Source organism: Dama dama, chromosome 4 (genome assembly GCF_033118175.1).
Source record: "Dama dama isolate Ldn47 chromosome 4, ASM3311817v1, whole genome shotgun sequence".
Classification (NCBI taxonomy): domain Eukaryota; kingdom Metazoa; phylum Chordata; class Mammalia; order Artiodactyla; family Cervidae; genus Dama; species Dama dama.
In genome coordinates this window covers 55459310-55480935 of record NC_083684.1, presented here as the reverse complement: position 1 = coordinate 55480935, position 21626 = coordinate 55459310, and the positions used below count along the sequence as shown (strand labels likewise).

The window sequence follows — 21626 nt, the reverse complement described above, 5'->3', positions numbered from 1 at the left end:
AGCCACATTCATACCCAGGTGTGATCCTGTCTTAATAAATAGTATATATGAGGAGTTTTGTGTGTCCAAGTGTTTGCAGAAATATCTTGGATAAAAAGACATCTGGGGATTCCCTAGTGGACTAAGTGGTTAAGAATCTGCTGGCGATGCAGGTAACTACACATGAAAAGTTAAAGTGTTAGTTGCTCAGTTGTGTCCACCTCTCTGCAACTTCATGGACTGTAGCCCTCCAGGCTCCTTTGTCCATGGAATTCTCCAGGCAAGAACACTGGAGTGATGGCCATTCCCTTCTCCAGGGGATCTTCCCGACCCAGGGATGGAACCCCATCTACTGTACTGCAGGCAGATTCTTTACCATCTGAGCCACCAGGGAAGCCCAACTACATATAAAAGAGAAGAATATAATGTTTCACTTTAACTGATGCCTGGCCTAAATTTCCCATAGTCATACTAGCCATTGTTTTAAAATATCCTTTATGGGCAGAGACACTGTAACATACATTAAAATTAAACCTATTTTCTTGTGATTGCAAATTGGTTTCCTAAAACAATATCCTAGGGACCTTCCCCCCCCCCCCAGTTAAAACAGTTAATGTGCTCCAAAGTAAATGAAAACATAGTCTTCAAAGATGAAAATTTTGTAAAACCCTGATTACTAAAGGGGTGATTATCCCCACTTCTCCATTTGACAGCCGAACCTTGCATAGCCGAAATTTTGGGAAAAAATTTAGGCCATTCCATACTGGATGACTATGAATAATACTGTGGCTTCATCTATTAGAGCCCCCAGACCCAACATCCAATATTATCAAAACCACTAACTCTGTTCAGTCAACAATTGGCACATGTTTTGTTTTGTTCAGTGCCTATGTCAACAGTCTCTCATCTAAGACTGCCTCCACTCCCAGAAGGACACAAATCCCCCTTTCCAGGCTTCCCACAGGTACCCAAGGCCTCACCATCTCCACTGCACACCCTCTGGGCAGACAATGTCTTAGCTGCATCCCCCTTTCTCCAGGAGCACAGGTATTCAAAGCAGGACCAGGACCCTAAGGTCCTTGCCCCCCATTCCCTACCATGTACCTGCCTGACTTCTGTCAGTGGAAAACTGTAGTCAAAGAACGACTGCAATCAAAGAAGTGAGAGATGGGAAAGCAAAGGAAAACAGTCAAAGGAGACTAAATAATAATGACATAGTCATTAAGCACAGTCAAGGACATTTAGTTGATTCTGAAGGGCTATAGATAATATTCTGAGTCATATCCCGTGAGCCACATTATAGATACCAAAGCACCAAGTGGAGATGTTGATTTCATGATGGTGAGACTGCACGAAGGACATAAGTTTCCACTGTTTTCTGTCAGAATGCAATTTATGATAAAAATTGTTACCTGTTAGGAGGGACAGTCGATACAGGAATTACTCACTAGCAATTAGATATTATAAACCTTGGTTAGGCAGATAACAAGTCTTAACTAATTCTCTCTTATTTTTTTTTTTCAAAATATAGCAGATGACTCTGCTCTTCCTGCACATAACGACCCCCACACATTTCTGTCTGGAAAAGCTCTTGACCTACTGGTTGCCACTAAGGGTTTGGTTCGGGTATAAGTCAGAAGGCCTTTGGACAGGTGTCCACCATCCTCCCCCCGACCTGCCGGCATTGATATAGGGCAAACTTTCCTTTCACCCAACCTGGCTTGTCTACTGTTTGGAGTGGGGAGCAGCCAAACTCACCACACTTCTCTCGGTAGCCGTGTGAGGATACAGGATGACATCCGCCTTCAAGGAGATGCAGTGCAAGCACCTTTTCTGTGCTAAGGACACAGACATCTCACACCTTCTAGTCCTTTCCTGGGGTTCTGAGGCAACCCAGTGCTCATTTACACGTTTTCCTTCCAACTGAAGAGTCAACACACAGGCCCGTCAGTGCCCTCAGAGACTCCTGCACCAAAGCAGCTTTGGGAAAGTATCTGCCGCCATCTGGAGTCTCTGCACGGCTTCTGATGGCCACTGCGTGCCCAGGGATTCAGGTGCAACGACACTAGTCCTAGCAAGCTTTCTCAGCTCTATGGAGACACAAGCACCTCCGCATTTGATTCTCACACACCTAGCCGAACTTCTCCCCGTCCAGGTCCCCGGCTATCAGAGACCACCTCCAGAGCTCCAAACACACCCGGGGTATTCAAAAACCGATATTGAGCAGGCGGCTTGGCCCCACCCCACTCGCCACTTCCTGCCGCCTCTTCTGAAAACAACCAGCTCTCAGCTCTGCCTTAGACACGCCCCCTTCAAGAGGCCACAAGCTCTTTAAAACCTGGCGCGTCCCCTTGGGTCTCTGCACCCTGCGCGGTGCCTCTCCTCACTAGGTGACTTTCAACTTCTCTTTGTAAGGACACTGGCCTCTCTGCAGAGCCACTGAGGCACCTCTATGAATTAAGACGCAGGCACAGCCTGACCGAAAGCAAAACGAGATATCCGTTATGTGTTGCGACTTAGCGAGAACGACTTCCTTCATGCAAGACCTACTCCTGCGACTTCTAAGCCACATTGTGTGGGCTTATCTCGAGGGCAAGATGATGCCCTTTCTGCCAAATGAATTACCGTACCAAAATGTGATAAAGGAATTTATTAAACTGATTTGTCTGCATGCAATGCAATCTATTTTGAGCTTTCTAACAGGAAAGATTGCTGGTGCTATGAGAACCTGGTTTCTCGTTTCCATCGCACCCAAGATGTCGTATTGCTTTCAGAAAGAACCTGATGAAGCAATAGGTAGAAATCCGGTTTAAACGACGTTTGAAGCGACTTGGAAAGGTTTTGTTGAATGATCCTTGACGTCCTTGTCGCATCTCCAGGAAACCGATCCACTGAATTCTGAACGGAGAATTGAAACTATTTGAAAACGGGACGACTTCTACACATTTTTTTCCTTTTCCCCCCCCCTATTCTATCCCTTCGCAGGCCAGTTTATGCTGACAAATCTAGTTATATGTTAGGACGGACAGTCCCTATACAAAAGGACTCAAAGGCAAGTAGATATTTGTACCGTAAATTTTTCCCGTTAATTCTTCTCCTGTATTTTCTTAGAAAATACTCCATTTGTGATTTCGAATTTGTCTGGCCACTGTGAGTGTTTTGGCTCCACATTTTGAGCACTTGAATTTTCTTTTTTTGGAGAGCCTTGGAGCCTCTCCTCTCTCCTTTTTTGCCTCTCAAGTTGCTGTTTCTTCGCAGCGCAGCAGGCGTGTCTTGCTCATATGCTTCCTGTGCCTCTTGTTTGTCGTTCTCTTCTTCTTTGGATCGTTTCACAGAGTATATTCAACTGCTACAGTGTCCTTCTGGTGGAAGCCGTTCAGGGCTACAGTGTCCTTCAGACAAAGCCTGGTCAGTGGGACCCTGGCGGTCTTCTGGCAAAGACTGCTCACCTTGTTCTAACCAGGAACGGTCAGCTTTTCTCAGCTGCCTGCTGAGTCTTTCCTCTGCAGCTAAGTGGAGATGGTGCAGGTGATCAGGGTGTTAGGGGAAGCGCACTGATCCCACCCTGGCCAGGCACCTAGTAACCATTGCCATGAGTTGTTTTACAACAGGAGGTGCTGGCAAGGAACACGGGACTAATGAGCCTCCACCAACAGGAAGAGTTTGGGAAAGGTCCAAAGGAGACGCCACATGTCCGACCACCTCCCAGAATCCTTCTCTCTGGCATCCATCTGGGCTGAAGAAGGCCTGCACCACCGGAAGGACTCTGAGTCAGGATGATCGGCTAAAGACAACCCGGAAACTAATGCCATCACCATAAAACCCAAGACTGCAGGCCGTGTGACAGAGCTGTTCTCCTGGGTTCCCTTCCACTACGGCTCTGCACCCGGGTGCCCTCTCCCAAGAAGATCTGCTGCTTTGTCGGCACGTGTGTCTCCTGGGACACTTCATTTCTGAGTGGTAGACAAGAGCCCAGGTTCGGGCCTTGGAAGGTGCCCTCCTTCGTGCACCTGGGATACAGATCTGTGCACTGGGATTTGCCTGACGTGTGAGCCTTCTTTTCCCTCCAAAGCAATATCTTGTAAGTTTGCTGAATCTTTAGTTTTCTTTGAAATGGGAAGCCTCGTGCCTCACGAATGCTCCACGTGAAGGGCTGCAGATGGTTACATCACCACGTTCTCCGCTTCACGTTCTGATTTCTGAATCCAACCCATGAGACTCCTTCTCCTCACATCCCCAAACACCCTGTCCATGCCCCACTCCCCCGACCCGTGGTGACCTCCATCTACAACGCGAAGAAGAAACAAAAAATCAAAACCTGATACCGGACTAAAATAAAGATATAAGTACATGCGGTGCAGTGGATGGTCTGTTTCTTTGGCGGGATCTGCCTGATGTCCAGCCCAGGGTCTCTACCGTGGGCCCTAGCCTGGGAGCGGGTCTCCAGCAGGAGAAAGCGCAGGGGTGGGGGTGGGAGTCGACAGGAGCCCTCTGTCGGGGGTGGAGGCCAGGCGCCTGGAGTGCACATCTGGTTCAGAGAAACGGGAAGGGGAGTGGAGATCCTCAGGCTCACATTGTGGACTTGACACCAGACAGGTCTGGAGACAATCCTGCTCAGTAGCTGAATATTCAGAGAGGCTGCGGTGGCACTGCATGGTTTGAGAAGGCCATTTCTGAAACCAAATCACATCCCAATCAGGAAGTATACCAGTGGAGCTCAGAGGAGAAATGGGTGCCTAGAGGATGAAGTGAGGGGGATGAAAGGGGCAGAGAAACCTTCCACAGGCTTCCTGATATGAACGTTTTAGGCCCAGGGCCACAGGAGGCCCAGATCTGGCCTTTCTGTATATATTGTACCGGCTTTCCCCAGCGGTCCAGTGCTTAGGAGTCCACCCGCCAATTCCAGGGACAAGAGTTCAGTCCCTCTTTCAGGAAGACCCCACATGAACAGTTGGGGCCAATGATGCACAAGATAGGAAAGCAGATCAAAAACCCAATCACCACGTCCCAGCTGGAGAACAAAAGTGGGAGCCTGGCTGTGATGCCTGCACACACCCCACCAAGGGTGTGGGGAGGGGGCAGACCTCGATCTCACCCCTCCAGCCCAACCCCTGACCCAGCCTGCACTCGCCCCACTTCAGGGACCACAGTCCCCCGCATGCCCTGACACCCTCCCCCCACCCTCCTGGGGTGTAAACCAGGGGAACCTGTCACTTGTTTGGCTCCCTTCCTCCTGCACCCAGAGCCGCAATAAAGCCTTGCCTGAACTTCCTGTCTGGCCTCTCGTCAAGCAATCGAACCGACCCTGGACCTGAAGGTTCACTGTCCCGAAAACAATCAAGATGATGTTGGTCAGACTACTGATGACCGATCTGAAGGTGACTCTCAACCACCTGCCTGGGCTGTTTCTGCATAGAGCGGCCCCCTCACACTGTTGTCCCTGTTTTATCAGGCGAGTGCCATCAGTATATAGGACCCAATTAGGGTCTGGAACCCTGAGTCCTTCTTTAAAACAAACCCCAGATACCTTACCTCCTCTTTGTAGATCTGTGCCTTCTTCTTCGACACCCGGTAACCTTCCATCAACAGCTGGAGCAGTGCATTTGTCCCTTTCCAGCATTTTTCCTTGGTCTCAGGCAGCCAGCAGCAGGTCATCCCCCTATTGTAGGAGCTGACATCCATACTCTTCCGGATGGAATGAGTCCTGATCAGAAGCCAAGGCTTCTCCAAAGATGGCTGGGAAGTTTTTAAACCCTTGTGGGGGAGTCCAGATGAGCTGTTGTTTGGTGCTCCCCACTGGATCTTCCCATTCAAAGGCAAAGATGGGCTGTGACGCTGGGGCGAGGCGTATGCAGAAGAAGGCATCCTTGAGATCTAGGCAAGTGTAAACTTTAGTCCTCGGTGGGAGGAGGCTAAGTAAGGTATAGGGGTTTGGAACAGTGGGATGTAAAGTCACAGTAGCCTGGTTGACTAGCCTGAGATCTTGTACAGGCCTATAGTCCTGTCCTCCTTCCCTGTTGACTGGCAGGATTGGCGTATTCCAAGCCGACTGGCACTCTACCAGAATGCCTGCTTGTTTCAATCTATTGATGTGGGGCAATATGCCGGTTCAGGCCTCCATCCATAGCGGGTACTGGTGCCCTCTAACCGGGATGGTGCCTGGTTTGAGTTCTATTATCACTGGGGCATGATGTTTAGCCAGCCTGGGGGGGGGGGGGGGGGGGGGAGAGGGGGTTGTCTTCCACCCAGACCTCAGGGAATAATTGAGTTAGCTGCCTCATGTTCTTCTGGCCCACCCGGTTCTGCCTTCAGAGGCTCATGCAACCTCCACTCATCTTGGGTTGGTATTGAGAGAGAGGGCAAATAAGTCATAGAGTCCGTCCAGAAGGTGGGTCTCTCCTCAGGGGAGAAAGTCACTTGTGCTCCTAGTTTGGAGAGCAAGTCTCTTCCCAACAGGGGTACTGGGCACTCAGGAATGCAGAGGAGTTCATGAATCACTTGGTGCCCCCCCACCCCCCAATCTGACATTTTCTGGGCTGGCAAAATGATTTAATCATCTCTTCTCCCGATACCCCAGTTACAGCGGTAGTCTTGTGGACAGAGGTGCCACAGGTTTTGTTACTACCGACAGTTCTCCTGTATCCACCACGAAGTCAGTGTTTTGGTCCCCCACTTTTACGGTTACCATGGGCTCTCAGGGACCTGATATCTCTGAGCCCTGGCAGCCCTAGTTAATTTCCAGGTCAGCAAGCCCCACAACTGCGGGAGCTTCTTCTTCTTCCAGTGGCCAAAAGCTCGGCACCGGGCACACTGGTTTGGCTGTAATGGGCCCAGGGCCTCCCTTTGGACCGGCTGAAGGACTGTCCTGTCCCTGGGGCAGATGAGGTTTTCTGGAGGGCCCGAGATAGACTTTCCCAGAGCAGCAACTTGCACTGTAAGGCTCTTGTTTGTTCTCTTTCGTTCCCTCCAGCTCTCCGGCAGGGCGCGGTCTCTGCTTAATTCCAACGTCTCCCTCCCCGTCTTGTCAGTACTCACCAGGAGAGGCGGGTATAGCTTGGGCGGTTCGGGTGGAGCCGGATCCTGGAAGTGTTGGCCAGAGGCTTCTGTCACCGGGATCGGAGCCTGCCCAAACGGCGGCTCTATGAACTCCGGGAAAGCTGGCAGAGGAGCAGTGGCTGTTGCAGAAACTTCACCTGGCCCTGGATCGGGCATTAAGGCGGCCTCCGGTCCTGGTGAAGCACTGGGAGGCAGGCGTGTCATTATCCAGCATGGGGGAGGGGTCAGGTCATCCCCGTCCAAATCCTGTAGAATTTCCTTTTTTATCATAAGTCAATTTTTGTGCCATTAATATTTTTCCCTTTCCCTTCTGGATACAGAACCTTGTCCAAGTAGGAGGGTCTCAAGCTAACCCTAGCCATGAGTCAATAGATGGATATAGATCCATGTGTCCTGGCTCTCCTGTGACTACTGTATAGATTGCTTCCACTATTTTTAAGTTCACGGTGTTCTCTGGTGGCCATCCTGCTCCCATAGGGGGCCATTCGACCTCACAGAGTATATGGAGGCGGTTAGGCTTCATCTCCACCCCATAGTCTCCTCCTAATCCCTTCTTTAAATTTTTAATCATGCACTCCAATACAGTTGCCTTAGATTCACTTTCCCCCATCTTGCTTACCTTCTCGGACCTTCTACTTTTCCTTTTCGTTCTGTCTACGAAGTTCTCAGTACCCTATGTACTTCTGATATTTCCACTCAGTGACACTTAAATTGCCATTTTGCCTCCTTAACTGGGGTGAGAAGAGCCTTACCTGCCAGATCCCAGAGGGAGAAGGGGGATCAGCGTGTCTTCACCTGCCAGTCAGCATAGCTGAACCAGAACATCACATGGTCCGAGACTGTTTCTCCCTTAAAGTCCATTCTGCCTTGGTGGGCTTGATCAGGTGCGGATGAAAACACAGATGGGTTAAATATCTCATGTCCCAGGCCATCTCCAGAAAAGCCAATTCATACTCACTTCTGTTTCCCCCTCCTTCTAGCCCAACAATTCCAAGGGGGTCAAGAATTTCACAGCAGAGAGGACACCTCCTGGGGGAGGGCAGAATACGAGCATACAAGGACCAGTTTCCTATCCTAAGAATCCCCTGGCGATAGCTTGGTAATAATTTTCCCCGAGACAGCGTGGACACACCTCCTAAATGACCTTCACAAATTTCCTTCCTAAACCCTAGCACGCTCGTCGACCTGTGTACCAAGCAATCGCCGCCTGCCTATTCCAGGCTCCTGTGGGTCCCCGCTCCTTCTAGTCCCTCCCAGAGGGGTGATCAGGCCCCCTCTTCCACCCTACTCGGTGAGTTCCTCCTCACCTGAGCGCTCAGTTCCCCTGCTGCCGTCCACTACCTGCTGACGTGAAAGGTCCGGGCGTTGAGAAGCAGAATCCTTCCAGAGGGGCGAGGCGCCTTCCCTCCTCTAGGAGGTTCAAGCTACAAAGCCTCGGGGTGGCCTCAAGTGAGACCTGTCTCCTCAAAGTGAGGAGTTTCCCGGCCAATGCACCAAATGTTATAGCCACGCTTTCCGGGAAGCAAACTCTCTCAGAAGGACAATGCAGATAGTGGAGTGCAGTTTATTACACTGGCGGGCCCAAGGCAGAGTCTCCTCTTAGCCAAGGACCCCGACCAGCATTTGTGAAAATCTTTTATACCCCATGTGCACGCGTCCAAACCCACTACCCCAATTCCCTTGAGACTTACATAAACAAAGGAAGGGTAAATACAATTACAATAACCCCATCATTCACGTGTTATGTGTTCAAACAGTCAATAATCAATAAGCCCGCAGTTACATTCCAAATAGTTAATAACCGATAAGCCTGTGCTTACATTCTGATAGATAGTGTCCAGAGGCAGGGGTGATTAGTGTCTGTTTTCTCTTCTTCAACATTCCCCTGCCCAGAGGGGGGTCTTATCCTTCCATTGTTGTTCCCACAGGCGCTAAGCACAGAGTTCAGAGTCCACTGGAGAGGTGGCCACGCACGATCAGCACAGACAGGCCTGAGATGGAGTCGAGGCCCTATGAATTCCTTCTTCAGCTCAGTTTGGTGACAAAAATAAATAAATAAATAAATGCTCTGTTTGGTGACAAAAAAAAAAAAAAAAAAAAAAAAAGTGCTCAGTTTTGTGACCAAAAAAAAAAAAGTGCTCAGTTTTGTGACCAAAAAAAAAGTGCTCAGTTTTCTGACAAAAAAAAAAAAAATGCTCAGTTTCATGACAAAAAAAAAAAAAAAAGTGCTCAGTTTTATAAAAAAAAAATATGCTCAGTTTGGTCCCCGGCTATCAGAGACCACCTCCAGAGCTCCAAACACACCCGGGGTATTCAAAAACCGATATTGAGCAGGCGGCTTGGCCCCACCCCACTCGCCACTTCCTGCCGCCTCTTCTGAAACCAACCAGCTCTCAGCTCTGCCTTAGACACGCCCCCTTCAAGAGGCCACAAGCTCTTTAAAACCTGGCGCGTCCCCTTGGGTCTCTGCACCCTGCGCGGTGCCTCTCCTCACTAGGTGACTTTCAACTTCTCTTTGTAAGGACACTGGCCTCTCTGCAGAGCCACTGAGGCACCTCTATGAATTAAGACGCAGGCACAGCCTGACCGAAAGCAACGAGATGTCCGTTATGTGTTGCGACTTAGCGAGAACGACTTCCTTCATGCAAGACCTACTCCTGCGACTTCTAAGCCACATTGTGTGGGCTTATCTCGAGGGCAAGATGATGCCCTTTCTGCCAAATGAATTACCGTACCAAACTGTGATAAAGGAATTTATTAAACTGATTTGTCTGCATGCAATGCAATCTATTTTGAGCTTTCTAACAGGAAAGATTGCTGGTGCTATGAGAACCTGGTTTCTCGTTTCCATCGCACCCAAGATGTCGTATTGCTTTCAGAAAGAACCTGATGAAGCAATAGGTAGAAATCCGGTTTAAACGACGTTTGAAGCGACTTGGAAAGGTTTTGTTGAATGATCCTTGACGTCCTTGTCGCATCTCCAGGAAACCGATCCACTGAACTCTGAACGGAGAATTGAAACTATTTGAAAACGGTACGACTTCTACACATTTTTTTCCTTTTTTTCCCCCCCTATTCTATCCCTTTGCAGGCCAGTTTATGCTGACAAATCTAGTTATATGTTAGGACGGACAGTCCCTATACAAAAGGACTCAAAGGCAAGTAGATATTTGTACCGTAAATTTTTCCCGTTAATTCTTCTCCTGTATTTTCTTAGAAAATACTCCATTTGTGATTTCGAATTTGTCTGGCCACTGTGAGTGTTTTGGCTCCACATTTTGAGCACTTGAATTTTCTTTTTTTGGAGAGCCTTGGAGCCTCTCCTCTCTCCTTTTTTGCCTCTCAAGTTGCTGTTTCTTCGCAGCGCAGCAGGCGTGTCTTGCTCATATGCTTCCTGTGCCTCTTGTTTGTCGTTCTCTTCTTCTTTGGAACGTTTCACAGAGTATATTCAACTGCTACAGTGTCCTTCTGGTGGAAGCCGTTCAGGGCTACAGTGTCCTTCAGACAAAGCCTGGTCAGTGGGACCCTGGCGGTCTTCTGGCAAAGACTGCTCACCTTGTTCTAACCAGGAACGGTCAGCTTTTCTCAGCTGCCTGCTGAGTCTTTCCTCTGCAGCTAAGTGGAGATGGTGCAGGTGATCAGGGTGTTAGGGGAAGCGCACTGATCCCACCCTGGCCAGGCACCTAGTAACCATTGCCATGAGTTGTTTTACAACAGGAGGTGCTGGCAAGGAACACGGGACTAATGAGCCTCCACCAACAGGAAGAGTTTGGGAAAGGTCCAAAGGAGACGCCACATGTCCGACCACCTCCCAGAATCCTTCTCTCTGGCATCCATCTGGGCTGAAGAAGGCCTGCACCACCGGAAGGACTCTGAGTCAGGATGATCGGCTAAAGACAACCCGGAAACTAATGCCATCACCATAAAACCCAAGACTGCAGGCCGTGTGACAGAGCTGTTCTCCTGGGTTCCCTTCCACTACGGCTCTGCACCCGGGTGCCCTCTCCCAAGAAGATCTGCTGCTTTGTCGGCACGTGTGTCTCCTGGGACACTTCATTTCTGAGTGGTAGACAAGAGCCCAGGTTCGGGCCTTGGAAGGTGCCCTCCTTCGTGCACCTGGGATACAGATCTGTGCACTGGGATTTGCCTGACGTGTGAGCCTTCTTTTCCCTCCAAAGCAATATCTTGTAAGTTTGCTGAATCTTTAGTTTTCTTTGAAATGGGAAGCCTCGTGCCTCACGAATGCTCCACGTGAAGGGCTGCAGATGGTTACATCGCCACGTTCTCCGCTTCACGTCCTTATTTCTGAATCCAACCCATGAGACTCCTTCTCCTCACATCCCCAAACACCCTGTCCATGCCCCACTCCCCTGACCCGTGGTGACCTCCATCTACAACACGAAGAAAAAAAAAAAAATCAAAACCTGATACCGGACTAAAATAAAGATATAAGTACATGCGGTGCAGTGGATGGTCTGTTTCTTTGGCGGGATCTGCCTGATGTCCAGCCCAGGGTCTCTACCGTGGGCCCTAGCCTGGGAGCGGGTCTCCAGCAGGAGAAAGCGCAGGGGTGGGGGTGGGAGTCGACAGGAGCCCTCTGTCGGGGGTGGAGGCCAGGCGCCTGGAGTGCACATCTGGTTCAGAGAAACGGGAAGGGGAGTGGAGGTCCGCAGGCTCACATTGTGGACTTGAGACCAGACAGGTTTGGAGACAATTCTGCTCAGTAGCTGAATATTCAGAGAGGCTGCGGTGGCACTGCATGGTTTGAGAAGGCCATTTCTGAAACCAAATCACATCCTAATCAGGAAGTATACCAGTGGAGCCCAGAGGAGAAATTGGTGCCTAGAGGATGAAGTGAGGGGGATGAAAGGGGCAGAGAAACCTTCCGCAGGCTTCCTGATGTGAACGTTTTAGGCCCAGGGCCACAGGAGGCCCAGATCTGGCCTTTCTGTATATATTGTACCGGCTTTCCCCAGCGGTCCAGTACTTAGGAGTCCACCCGCCAATTTCGGGGACAAGAGTTCAGTCCCTCTTTCAGGAAGACCCCACATGAACAGTTGGGGCCAATGATGCACAAGATAGGAAAGCAGATCAAAAACCCAATCACCACGTCCCAGCTGGAGAACAAAAGTGGGAGCCTGGCTGTGATGCCTGCACACACCCCACCAAGGGTGTGGGGAGGGGGCAGACCTCGATCTCACCCCTCCAGCCCAACCCCTGACCCAGCCTGCACTCGCCCCACTTCAGGGACCACAGTCCCCCGCATGCCCTGACACCCTCCCCCCACCCTCCTGGGGTGCAAACCAGGGGAACCTGTCACTTGTTTGGCTCCCTTCCTCCTGCACCCAGAGCCGCAATAAAGCCTTGCCTGAACTTCCTGTCTGGCCTCTCGTCAAGCAATCGAACTGACCCTGGACCTGAAGGTTCACTGTCCCGAAAACAATCAAGATGATGTTGGTCAGACCACTGATGACTGATCTGAAGGTGACTCTCAACCAGCTGCCTGGGCTGTTTCTGCATAGAGCGGCCCCCTCACACTTCTGTCTGGAAAAGCTCTGGCCCCACTGGTTGCCACTAAGGGTTTGGGTGGGGGAGCGGTCAGTCAGCCTCTGGACAGGTGTCCACCATCCTCCCCCCGACCTGCCGGCGTCTGAAACAAAGCAAACTTTCCTTTGCACCAACCTGGCCGCTCTACTGCTTTGAGTGTGGAGCAGCCGGACCCACCACACTTCTCTGGGCAGCCGTGTGAGGCTACAGGATGACATCCGCCTTCAAGGAGATGCAGTGCAAGCACCTTTTCTGTGCTAAGGACACAGACATCTCACACCTTCTAGTCCTTTCCTGGGGTTCTGAGGCAACCCAGTGCTCATTTACACGTTTTCCTTCCAACTTAAGAGTCAACACATATGCCCGTCAGTGCCCTCAGAGACTCCTGCACTAAAGCAGCTTTGGGAAAGTATCTGCCGCCATCTGGAGTCTCTGCACGGCTTCTGATGGCCACAACGTGCCCAGGGATTCGGGTGCAACGACACTAGCCCTAGCAAGCTTTCTCAGCTCTATGGAGACACAAGCACCTCCGCATTTGATACTCACACACCTAGCCGAACTTCTCCCCGTCCAGGTCCCCGGCTATCAGAGACCACCTCCAGAGCTCCAAACACACCCGGGGTATTCAAAAACCGATATTGAGCAGGCGGCTTGGCCCCACCCCACTCGCCACTTCCTGCCGCCTCTTCTGAAAACAACCAGCTCTCAGCTTTGCCTTAGACACGCCCCCTTCAAGAGGCCACAAGCTCTTTAAAACCTGGCGCGTCCCCTTGGGTCTCTGCACCCTGCGCGGTGCCTCTCCTCACTAGGTGACTTTCAACTTCTCTTTGTAAGGACACTGGCCTCTCTGCAGAGCCACTGAGGCACCTCTATGAATTAAGACGCAGGCACAGCCTGACCGAAAGCAAAACGAGATATCCGTTATGTGTTGCGACTTAGCGAGAACGACTTCCTTCATGCAAGACCTACTCCTGCGACTTCTAAGCCACATTGTGTGGGCTTATCTCGAGGGCAAGATGATGCCCTTTCTGCCAAATGAATTACCGTACCAAAATGTGATAAAGGAATTTATTAAACTGCTTTGTCTGCATGCAATGCAATCTATTTTGAGCTTTCTAACAGGAAAGATTGCTGGTGCCACGAGAACCTGGTTTCTCGTTTCCATCGCACCCAAGATGTCGTATTGCTTTCAGAAAGAACCTGATGAAGCAATAGGTAGAAATCTGGTTTAAACGACGTTTGAAGCGACTTGGAAAGGTTTTGTTGAATGATCCTTGACGTCCTTGTCGCATCTCCAGGAAACCGATCAACTGAACTCTGAACGAGAATTGAAACTATTTGAAAACGGTACGACTTCTACACATTTTTTCCCTTTTTTTTCCCCCCTATTCTATCCCTTCACAGGCCAGTTTATGCTGACAAATCTAGTTACATGTTAGGACGGACAGTCCCTATACAAAAGGACTCAAAGGCAAATAGATATTTGTACCGTAAATTTTTCCCGTTAATTCTTCTCCTGTATTTTCTTAGAAAATACTCCATTTGTGATTTCGAATTTGTCTGGCCACTGTGAGTGTTTTGGCTCCACATTTTGAGCACTTGCATTTTCTTTTTTTGGAGAGCCTTGGAGCCTCTCCTCTCTCCTTTTTTGCCTCTCAAGTTGCTGTTTCTTCGCAGCGCAGCAGGCATAGCTTGCTCATATTCTTCCTGTGCCTCTTGTTTGTCGTTCTCTTCTTCTTTGGAACGTTTCACAGAGTATATTCAACTGCTACAGTGTCCTTCTGGCGGAAGCCGTTCAGGGCTACAGTGTCCTTCAGACAAAGCCTGGTCAGTGGGACCCTGGCGGTCTTCTGGCAAAGACTGCTCACCTTGTTCTAACCAGGAACGGTCAGCTTTTCTCAGCTGCCTGCTGAGTCTTTCCTCTGCAGCTAAGTGGAGATGGTGCAGGTGATCAGGGTGTTAGGGGAAGCGCACTGATCCCACCCTGGCCAGGCACCTAGTAACCATTGCCATGAGTTGTTTTACAACAGGAGGTGCTGGCAAGGAACACGGGACTAATGAGCCTCCACCAACAGGAAGAGTTTGGGAAAGGTCCAAAGGAGACGCCACATGTCCGACCACCTCCCAGAATCCTTCTCTCTGGCATCCATCTGGGCTGAAGAAGGCCTGCACCACCGGAAGGACTCTGAATCAGAATGATCGGCTAAAGACAACCCGGAAACTAATGCCATCACCATAAAACCCGAGACTGCAGGCTGTGTGACAGAGCTGTTCTCCTGGGTTCCCTTCCCCTACGGCTCTGCACCCGGGTGCCCTCTCCCAAGAAGATCTGCTGCTTTGTCAGCACGTGTGTCTCCTGGGACACTTCATTTCTGAGTGGTAGACAAGAGCCCAGGTTCGGGCCTTGGAAGGTGCCCTCCTTCGTGCACCTGGGATACAGATCTGTGCACTGGGATTTGCCTGACGTGTGAGCCTTCTTTTCCCTCCAAAGCAATATCTTGTAAGTTTGCTGAATCTTTAGTTTTCTTTGAAATGGGAAGCCTCGTGCCTCACGAATGCTCCACGTGAAGGGCTGCAGATGGTTACATCGCCACGTTCTCCGCTTCACGTTCTGATTTCTGAATCCAACCCATGAGACTCCTTCTCCTCACATCCCCAAACACCCTGTCCATGCCCCACTCCCCTGACCCGTGGTGACCTCCATCTACAACGCGAAGAAGAAACAAAAAAAATCGAAATCTGATACCGGACTAAAATAAAGATATAAGTACATGCGGTGCAGTGGATGGTCTGTTTCTTTGGCGGGATCTGCCTGATGTCCAGCCCAGGGTCTCTACCGTGGGCCCTAGCCTGGGAGCGGGTCTCCAGCAGGAGAAAGCGCAGGGGCGGGGGTGGGAGTCGACAGGATCCCTCTGTCTGGGGTGGAGGCCAGGCGGCTGGAGTGCACATCTGGTTCAGAGAAACGGGAAGGGGAGTGGAGGTCCACTAGCTCACATTGTGGACTTGAGACCAGACAGGTTTGGAGAAAATCCTGCTCAGTAGCCGAATATTCAGAGAGGCTGTAGTGGCACTGGGTGGTTTGAGAAAGCAATTTCTGAAACCAAATCACATCCTAATCAGGAAGTATTCCAGTGGAGCTCAGAGGAGTGATTTTGGAGCAACAATAAATAAGTCTGACACTGCTTCCACTGTTTCTGCATCTATTTCCCATGAAGTGATGGGACCAGATGCCATGTTATTAGTTTTCTGAATGTTGAGCTTTAAGCCAACTTTTTCACCCTCCTCTTTCTCTTTCATCAAGAGGCTTTTTAGTTCCTCTTCACTTTCTGCCATAAGGGTAGTGTCATCTGCATAACTGAGGTTATTGATATTTCTCCCGGCAATCTTGATTCCAGCTTGTGCTTCTTCCAACCCAGCATTTCTCATGATGTACTATGCATATATGTTCAATAAGCAGGGTGACAATATACAGCCTTGAGGTACTCCTTTTCCTGTTTGGAACCAGTCTGTTGTTCCATGTCCACTTCTAACTGTTGCTTCCAGACCTGCATATAGGTTTCTCAAGAGGTGGGTCAGGTGGTCTGGTATTCCCATCTCTTTCAGAATTTTCCACAGTTTATTGTGACCCATACAGTCAAAGGCTTTGGCATAGTCAATAGAGCAGATATAGATGTTTTTCTGGAACTCTCTTGCTTTTTTGATGATCCAGCAGATGTTGGCAATTTGGTCTCTGGTTCCTCTGCATTTTCTACAACCAGCTTGAATATCTGGAAGTTCATGGTTCATGTATTGCTGAAGCCTGGCTTGGAGAATTTTGAGCATTACTTTACTAGCATGTGAGATGAGTGCAATTGTGCGGTAGTTTGAGCATTCTTTGGGATTGCCTTTCTTTGAGACTGGAATGAAAACTGACTTTTTCCAGTCCTGTGCCCACTGCTGAGTTTTCCAAATTTGCTGGCATATTGAGTAGAGCACTTTCACAGCACCATCATTCAGCATTTGAAAGAGCTCAACTGGAATTCCATCACCTCCACTAGCTTTGTTGGTAGTGATGCTTTCTAAGGCCCACCTGACTTCACATTCCAGGATGTCTGGCTCTAGGTGAGTGATCACACCATCGTGATTATCTGGGTCATGAAGATCTTTTTGTACAGTTCTTCTGTGTATTCTTGCCACCTCTTCTTAATAGCTTTTGCTTCTGTTAGGTCCATACCATTTCTGTCCTTTATCGAACCCATCTTTGCATGAAATGTTCCCTTGGTATCTCTAATTTTCTTGAAGTGATCTCTAGTGTTTCCCATTCTGTTGTTTTCCTCCATTTATTTTCATTGCTGTCTGAGGAAAGCTTTCTTATCTCTCCTTGCTGTTCTTTGGAACTCTGCATTCAAATGGAAATATCTTTCCATTTCTCCTTTGCTTTTTGCTTCTCTTCTTTTCACAGCTATTTGTAAGGAGTCCTCAGACAACCATTTTGCCTTTTTGCATTTGTTTCCCTTGGGGATGGTCTTGATCCCTGCCTCCTGTTCAATGTCATGAACCTCCGTCCATAGACAGAGTGCCTGATGAACTATGTGAATTCTTAGAGAAATGCAAATCAAAATTACAATGAGGTATCACCTCACACAGGTTAGAATGGACTTCAGCAAAAGGTCTAAAACCAACAAATGTTGGGGAGGTTGTGGAGAGAAGGGAACCCTCCTACAGTGATGCTGGCAATGTCGATTGTTAACAGCCAGTACCAGAACAGCAGGGAGGTTTCTCAAGTAAAAAGTGAATGAAATTAGGACACTCCCAGAGAGAAAAAGAAACTCCGCATTGATTAAAGAGCTAACTAGATGGCCAGTAATCTAAATCTCTTGAGAAAAATATAGGTATAATATGCTTTGACATAAATCACAACATTTTTTGGTCTACCTCTTAGAGTAATGCAAAACAAAACAAAACAAATGAAAGACCTCATTGACTTTTTTTTTTTTTCCATTTATTTTCATTAGTTGGAGGCCAATCACTTCACAATATTGTAGTGGTCCCTGTCATATGTTGACATGAATCAGCCATGGATTTACATGTATTCCCCATCCCGATTCCCCCTCCCACCTCCCTCTCTACCCGATCCTTCTGGATTTTCCCAGTGCACCAGGCCCGAGCACTTGTCTCATGCATCCAACCTGGGCTGGTGATCTGTTTCACCCTAGATAATATACATGTTTCGATGCTGATCTCTCCAAACATCCCACCCTCACCTTCTCCCACAGAGTCCAAGAGTCTGTTCTGTACATCTGTGTCTCTTTTTCTGTTTTGCATATAGGGTTATCATTGACTTTAAAAGCATTTGCTCAGCAAAAGGAATCATGAACAGAAAGAAAAAGAAAACCCTCAGCATGGTAAAAATTAAGTGACTATTAATGGTTGAATATTAAATGCCCATGAGCACAGTTTTTCCAGTTGTTGTGAATGCACTTGAATCATCCAGAAATCATCCTGCTCCCCAGTCCCTGGAGAAACTGTCTTCCACAAAACCAGTCCCAAAAATGTTGGGGACTGCTGCTCTATAGCATAACAATAAGAATATACCTGACAGAACTGACTACTACAGTAAAAACTGGCTACATATTAAACTTGTTTTTTTTATTTTTCAACAACAACAAGATCTTTCTTATATAGAATTTCAACATAAATACAAATTAGAATACAAAATGTTTTTCAAGGTGAATTAATTAGTTTTGGGGAAAAAAACCCAGAAAGAAAACAGCATTTTACTGTTATTTATTTCTAGACAAATTAAGGTTCTCTGGCTATTATTTTAGCCCTGTATTACATGCTTTATCTCTATTTACTGATAATGAGAAGTTTGGAGGTTTTTCCCCTAAAATTTAAAATAAAGAACATTTCCTATAAAGGAAAGATCTCAGTTAACAAGCTAACTTGTTAACAGGTTAACTTTATACTTAACAAGCTAATTTTATTCTTCAAGGAACGATAATAAGAGAAGAAACTGGGCCTAAAGTTAGCAGAAAGAAAGGAATATTAAAAATGAAATAAAGAACAGAAAAATTAAAATAGATCAGTGAAACCAAGAGCTTTTTTCCTCTTTCAAAAAAAAGTGTTTCATCACTTACCACTGGTAGGGACATGGGGGAGGGCAAGCTTCTGTCAGGCACCTAAGACTTTCAGCAGCTCACTTCCATCCTGGCTTCCCTTCCTCTCTAGATCCGGCTGAATTAATTTCCCTTGAAAAAGCAAGAAACACGTTTTGGCTTCATCACAGCGATTCACATTCTCCCTCCTCCTGGAACCCCCCTCCCACACTGCACTCTCCTCCCTCCTTCCCCAGCTCCAGCCCAGCGGGCTTCACCTGCCCGCTGGTCATCCTCAATCAGCATGACCAAGCCGCTCTGCTCCTCTCAAAACAAAATTCACACTTTGTTTTGTTTGTTACCCCTCTGTCCCCTGTCTTCCTAACACACTGAGAGCCATGTGAGGGCGAGCTCTGCTCTCCTTACCACTCACGGATGCTCCCCCCTCAGCGTCTGCACACAGGGCGCCTCCCCGCCGTCTCCTCCCCAGCATCTCCCACGACAGACAGAGGAAATATGGACATTCATTCGTTCTGAGCTCTCCTCTGAATTATAATTACCTGCAGATTCCCAGGGACTTCAGGAAGCTAGGTTTTATATTGGTACCTTCAATAAATCCCATAAAACCCATAAAATGTTATCCCATAAAATGTTATAATAATCCCATAAAATAAATCCCATAAAATGTTAGCCAAAAAACACCTCACTTGAATTTTTGCTCAGTAAAGCCCCACTGGAAAACCCACTCTCTGCTGCCCAGTCACCCCTCCATCCAGCCGGTGCCAGGGTGTGGTCAGCTGGCAGGGTCAGCACGTGTCCTGAACAATGTCAGTGCACAAACACAGCTCCAGGGTTCTCTCCTCTTGGAGACCCCCTCTGCTTTTCGCTCAGAGATGGAGCATAAAGAAGCACTCCCCTGACTGCTCTTTGCTCCAGAGTTCTGTGCAGGTAAGAGTTACGCAGGATGGACCAGGGACTCCTGAGTCTATAGTTACAGGGACAGGGTCCTGAGACCCGCTCTGCCCACAGAGACGCCATCACCACACCAGCTGCAGCATCAGAGACACCGTCTGCGTCTGCAGGGAGCATCTGCTGCGTCTCCAATGAGAAGCGAATGTTTTCCTGGGCACAATCCTCCCCCTACTCAGATCAGAAGAGAAAGACAGAAGGAGAGAGAGACAGGGGGAGAGAGAGAGACAGTGAGACAGAGACAGAGAGAGATACAGTGAGACACACACACAGAGACAAAGAGACAGAGAGAGATAGAGACAGAGAGAGATACAGTGAGACACACACACAGAGACAAAGAGACAGAGACAGGCAGAGAGTGTGTGAGTGTGTGTCTGACACAAAGTAGCCTGCCAGGCTCCTCTGTCCATGTGACCCCATGGACTTGGCCCATCAGGCTCCTCTGTCCACGGGATTTCCCAGGCAAGGAAACTGGAGTGGGCGGCCATTCCCTCCTCTAGGGGAGCTTCTTGATCCAGGATCGAAACCACTTCTCTTGAGTTTCCTTCCATTGGCAGGTGGACTCTTCACCACTCCACCACCTGGGAAATCCCTGACTAAGGACGACTGCTGGCAATTATCCAGGTGATTCCAGTGGGGAGTGGAAGAGCAGGCAGAAAAGGCTCTCAGCCCTCTCTGTGGTAAGACGCCGTTCAGAATTAACACTGAGATTAGGCATTAACGGGACACTCCGAGGTCCATCAAGAACTTCCTTTGTGGGACTTCCTTGGTGGTCCAGTGGTTGAGGATCAGCCTTGCAATGCAGGGGACGTGGGTTCCATCCCTGGTCGAGGAACTAAGATCCCAGGGGCTGGAGCAACTAAGCTTGTGTGCTGCAACTACTGAGCCTGCGAGCTTTAGAGCCTGTGTGCCACAACTAAGACCCACCACAGCCAAATGCATAAATAAATATTTAAAAAGAAGAACTTGTTGACTCCTGCTCCAGGCCACGTGTGTGAGGTCTTGCACCAAGGCCGCAGAAGCAGAGTGCAGAACCAAGGTCAACACTAAAGCGGACTGAGCCCCTTGTAGCCTGGTCAAAAGCCCCTGACAATCACCAACAACCCTCCTGACTCCCAATTAAGCAAAGGTGCCCACTCCAGTAAACACCCCATAGCATCCCAACCAGTCACCTAATGCCAACCTTCTAGCAGGAATTTTTAAGTCTTGAGGATATACAAGTTGGCTGTTAACTCATGAACACTGTCAGCTCTCCTGACTGTCAGGAGTTGACAGCCAGCTATGATCGCAGTGCCCACTCTATCTCTGCTCTTTGCTCTTAAGAAACTCAGTCCCTTCCAAAGTGCTCTGTGTCTGTAAATTCTTTCCCAACCCAGGCTCACACCGCCTCAACATTTGGTGGCCTATGTGGGGATTGCTCTCGGGGGCTCTCCCCCAGTCTCCTCTCCTCTTTTCTTTTTCCTTGGGCCCTCTGCGAACAGGCGAGTGGCTGTGGAAGCAACCGAGGAACTCCGGCCAGGGTTACCCTCTGGTGTGTCCCAAAGGCCCACTGCTCACTGTGCCCCAGTAGTTGCCACCCAAATGGGTGAGGGGTTTTCTTTTTGACTCCTTTCCAACCGAGGACTAGGGAAATCAACATTGTGTTGGCATGGGTCAGGCATTTAAAAGCCACTAGGGTGCCTGCCGCTAGAAGACACCCAAGGCAGAATATGGGGAGTCACGGAACAGATCAGGCTATCAGAGCTTCTGCCCCTAAGACAACTTCTGTGCACTGTACGTGCCACATTGGTTCAAGGAAAACATTGAGCCCATTCCCCAGGCCACCACCTCCCAGCAGGATTGAACAGCAGATTCCTCAGCTTGTCTTTTCTCTTTCACTTTCCCCCCGCTGTCATGATTTAACTTACGGGGGCCTAGGAGCAGCCTCTGAATCATTCCAAAGAATGCCTTCCACGTTTCAGAGAATCATCAGAAGGTGCGTCACTGCTGGTTCCGGAA

General features: G+C 48.9%; 1 protein-coding gene across 2 annotated transcripts in view; it reads right to left on the bottom strand.

The window, feature by feature from the left end:
* The window catches only part of ERICH4 (glutamate rich 4), a 257702-nt gene that overhangs the window by 96634 nt on the left and 139442 nt on the right, over positions 1–21626 (bottom strand). The window contains exons 3-4 of one of the 2 annotated variants that reach the window (XR_009692411.1): positions 18702–18812; positions 6192–9103 (exon numbers count right to left, since the gene is read on the bottom strand). The gene's annotated coding sequence lies outside the window, so the exon portion shown is untranslated. Of the gene's footprint in view, positions 9104–18701; positions 18813–21626 lie in introns of those variants that run through there. The other variant, XR_009692414.1, reaches the window with a different exon arrangement.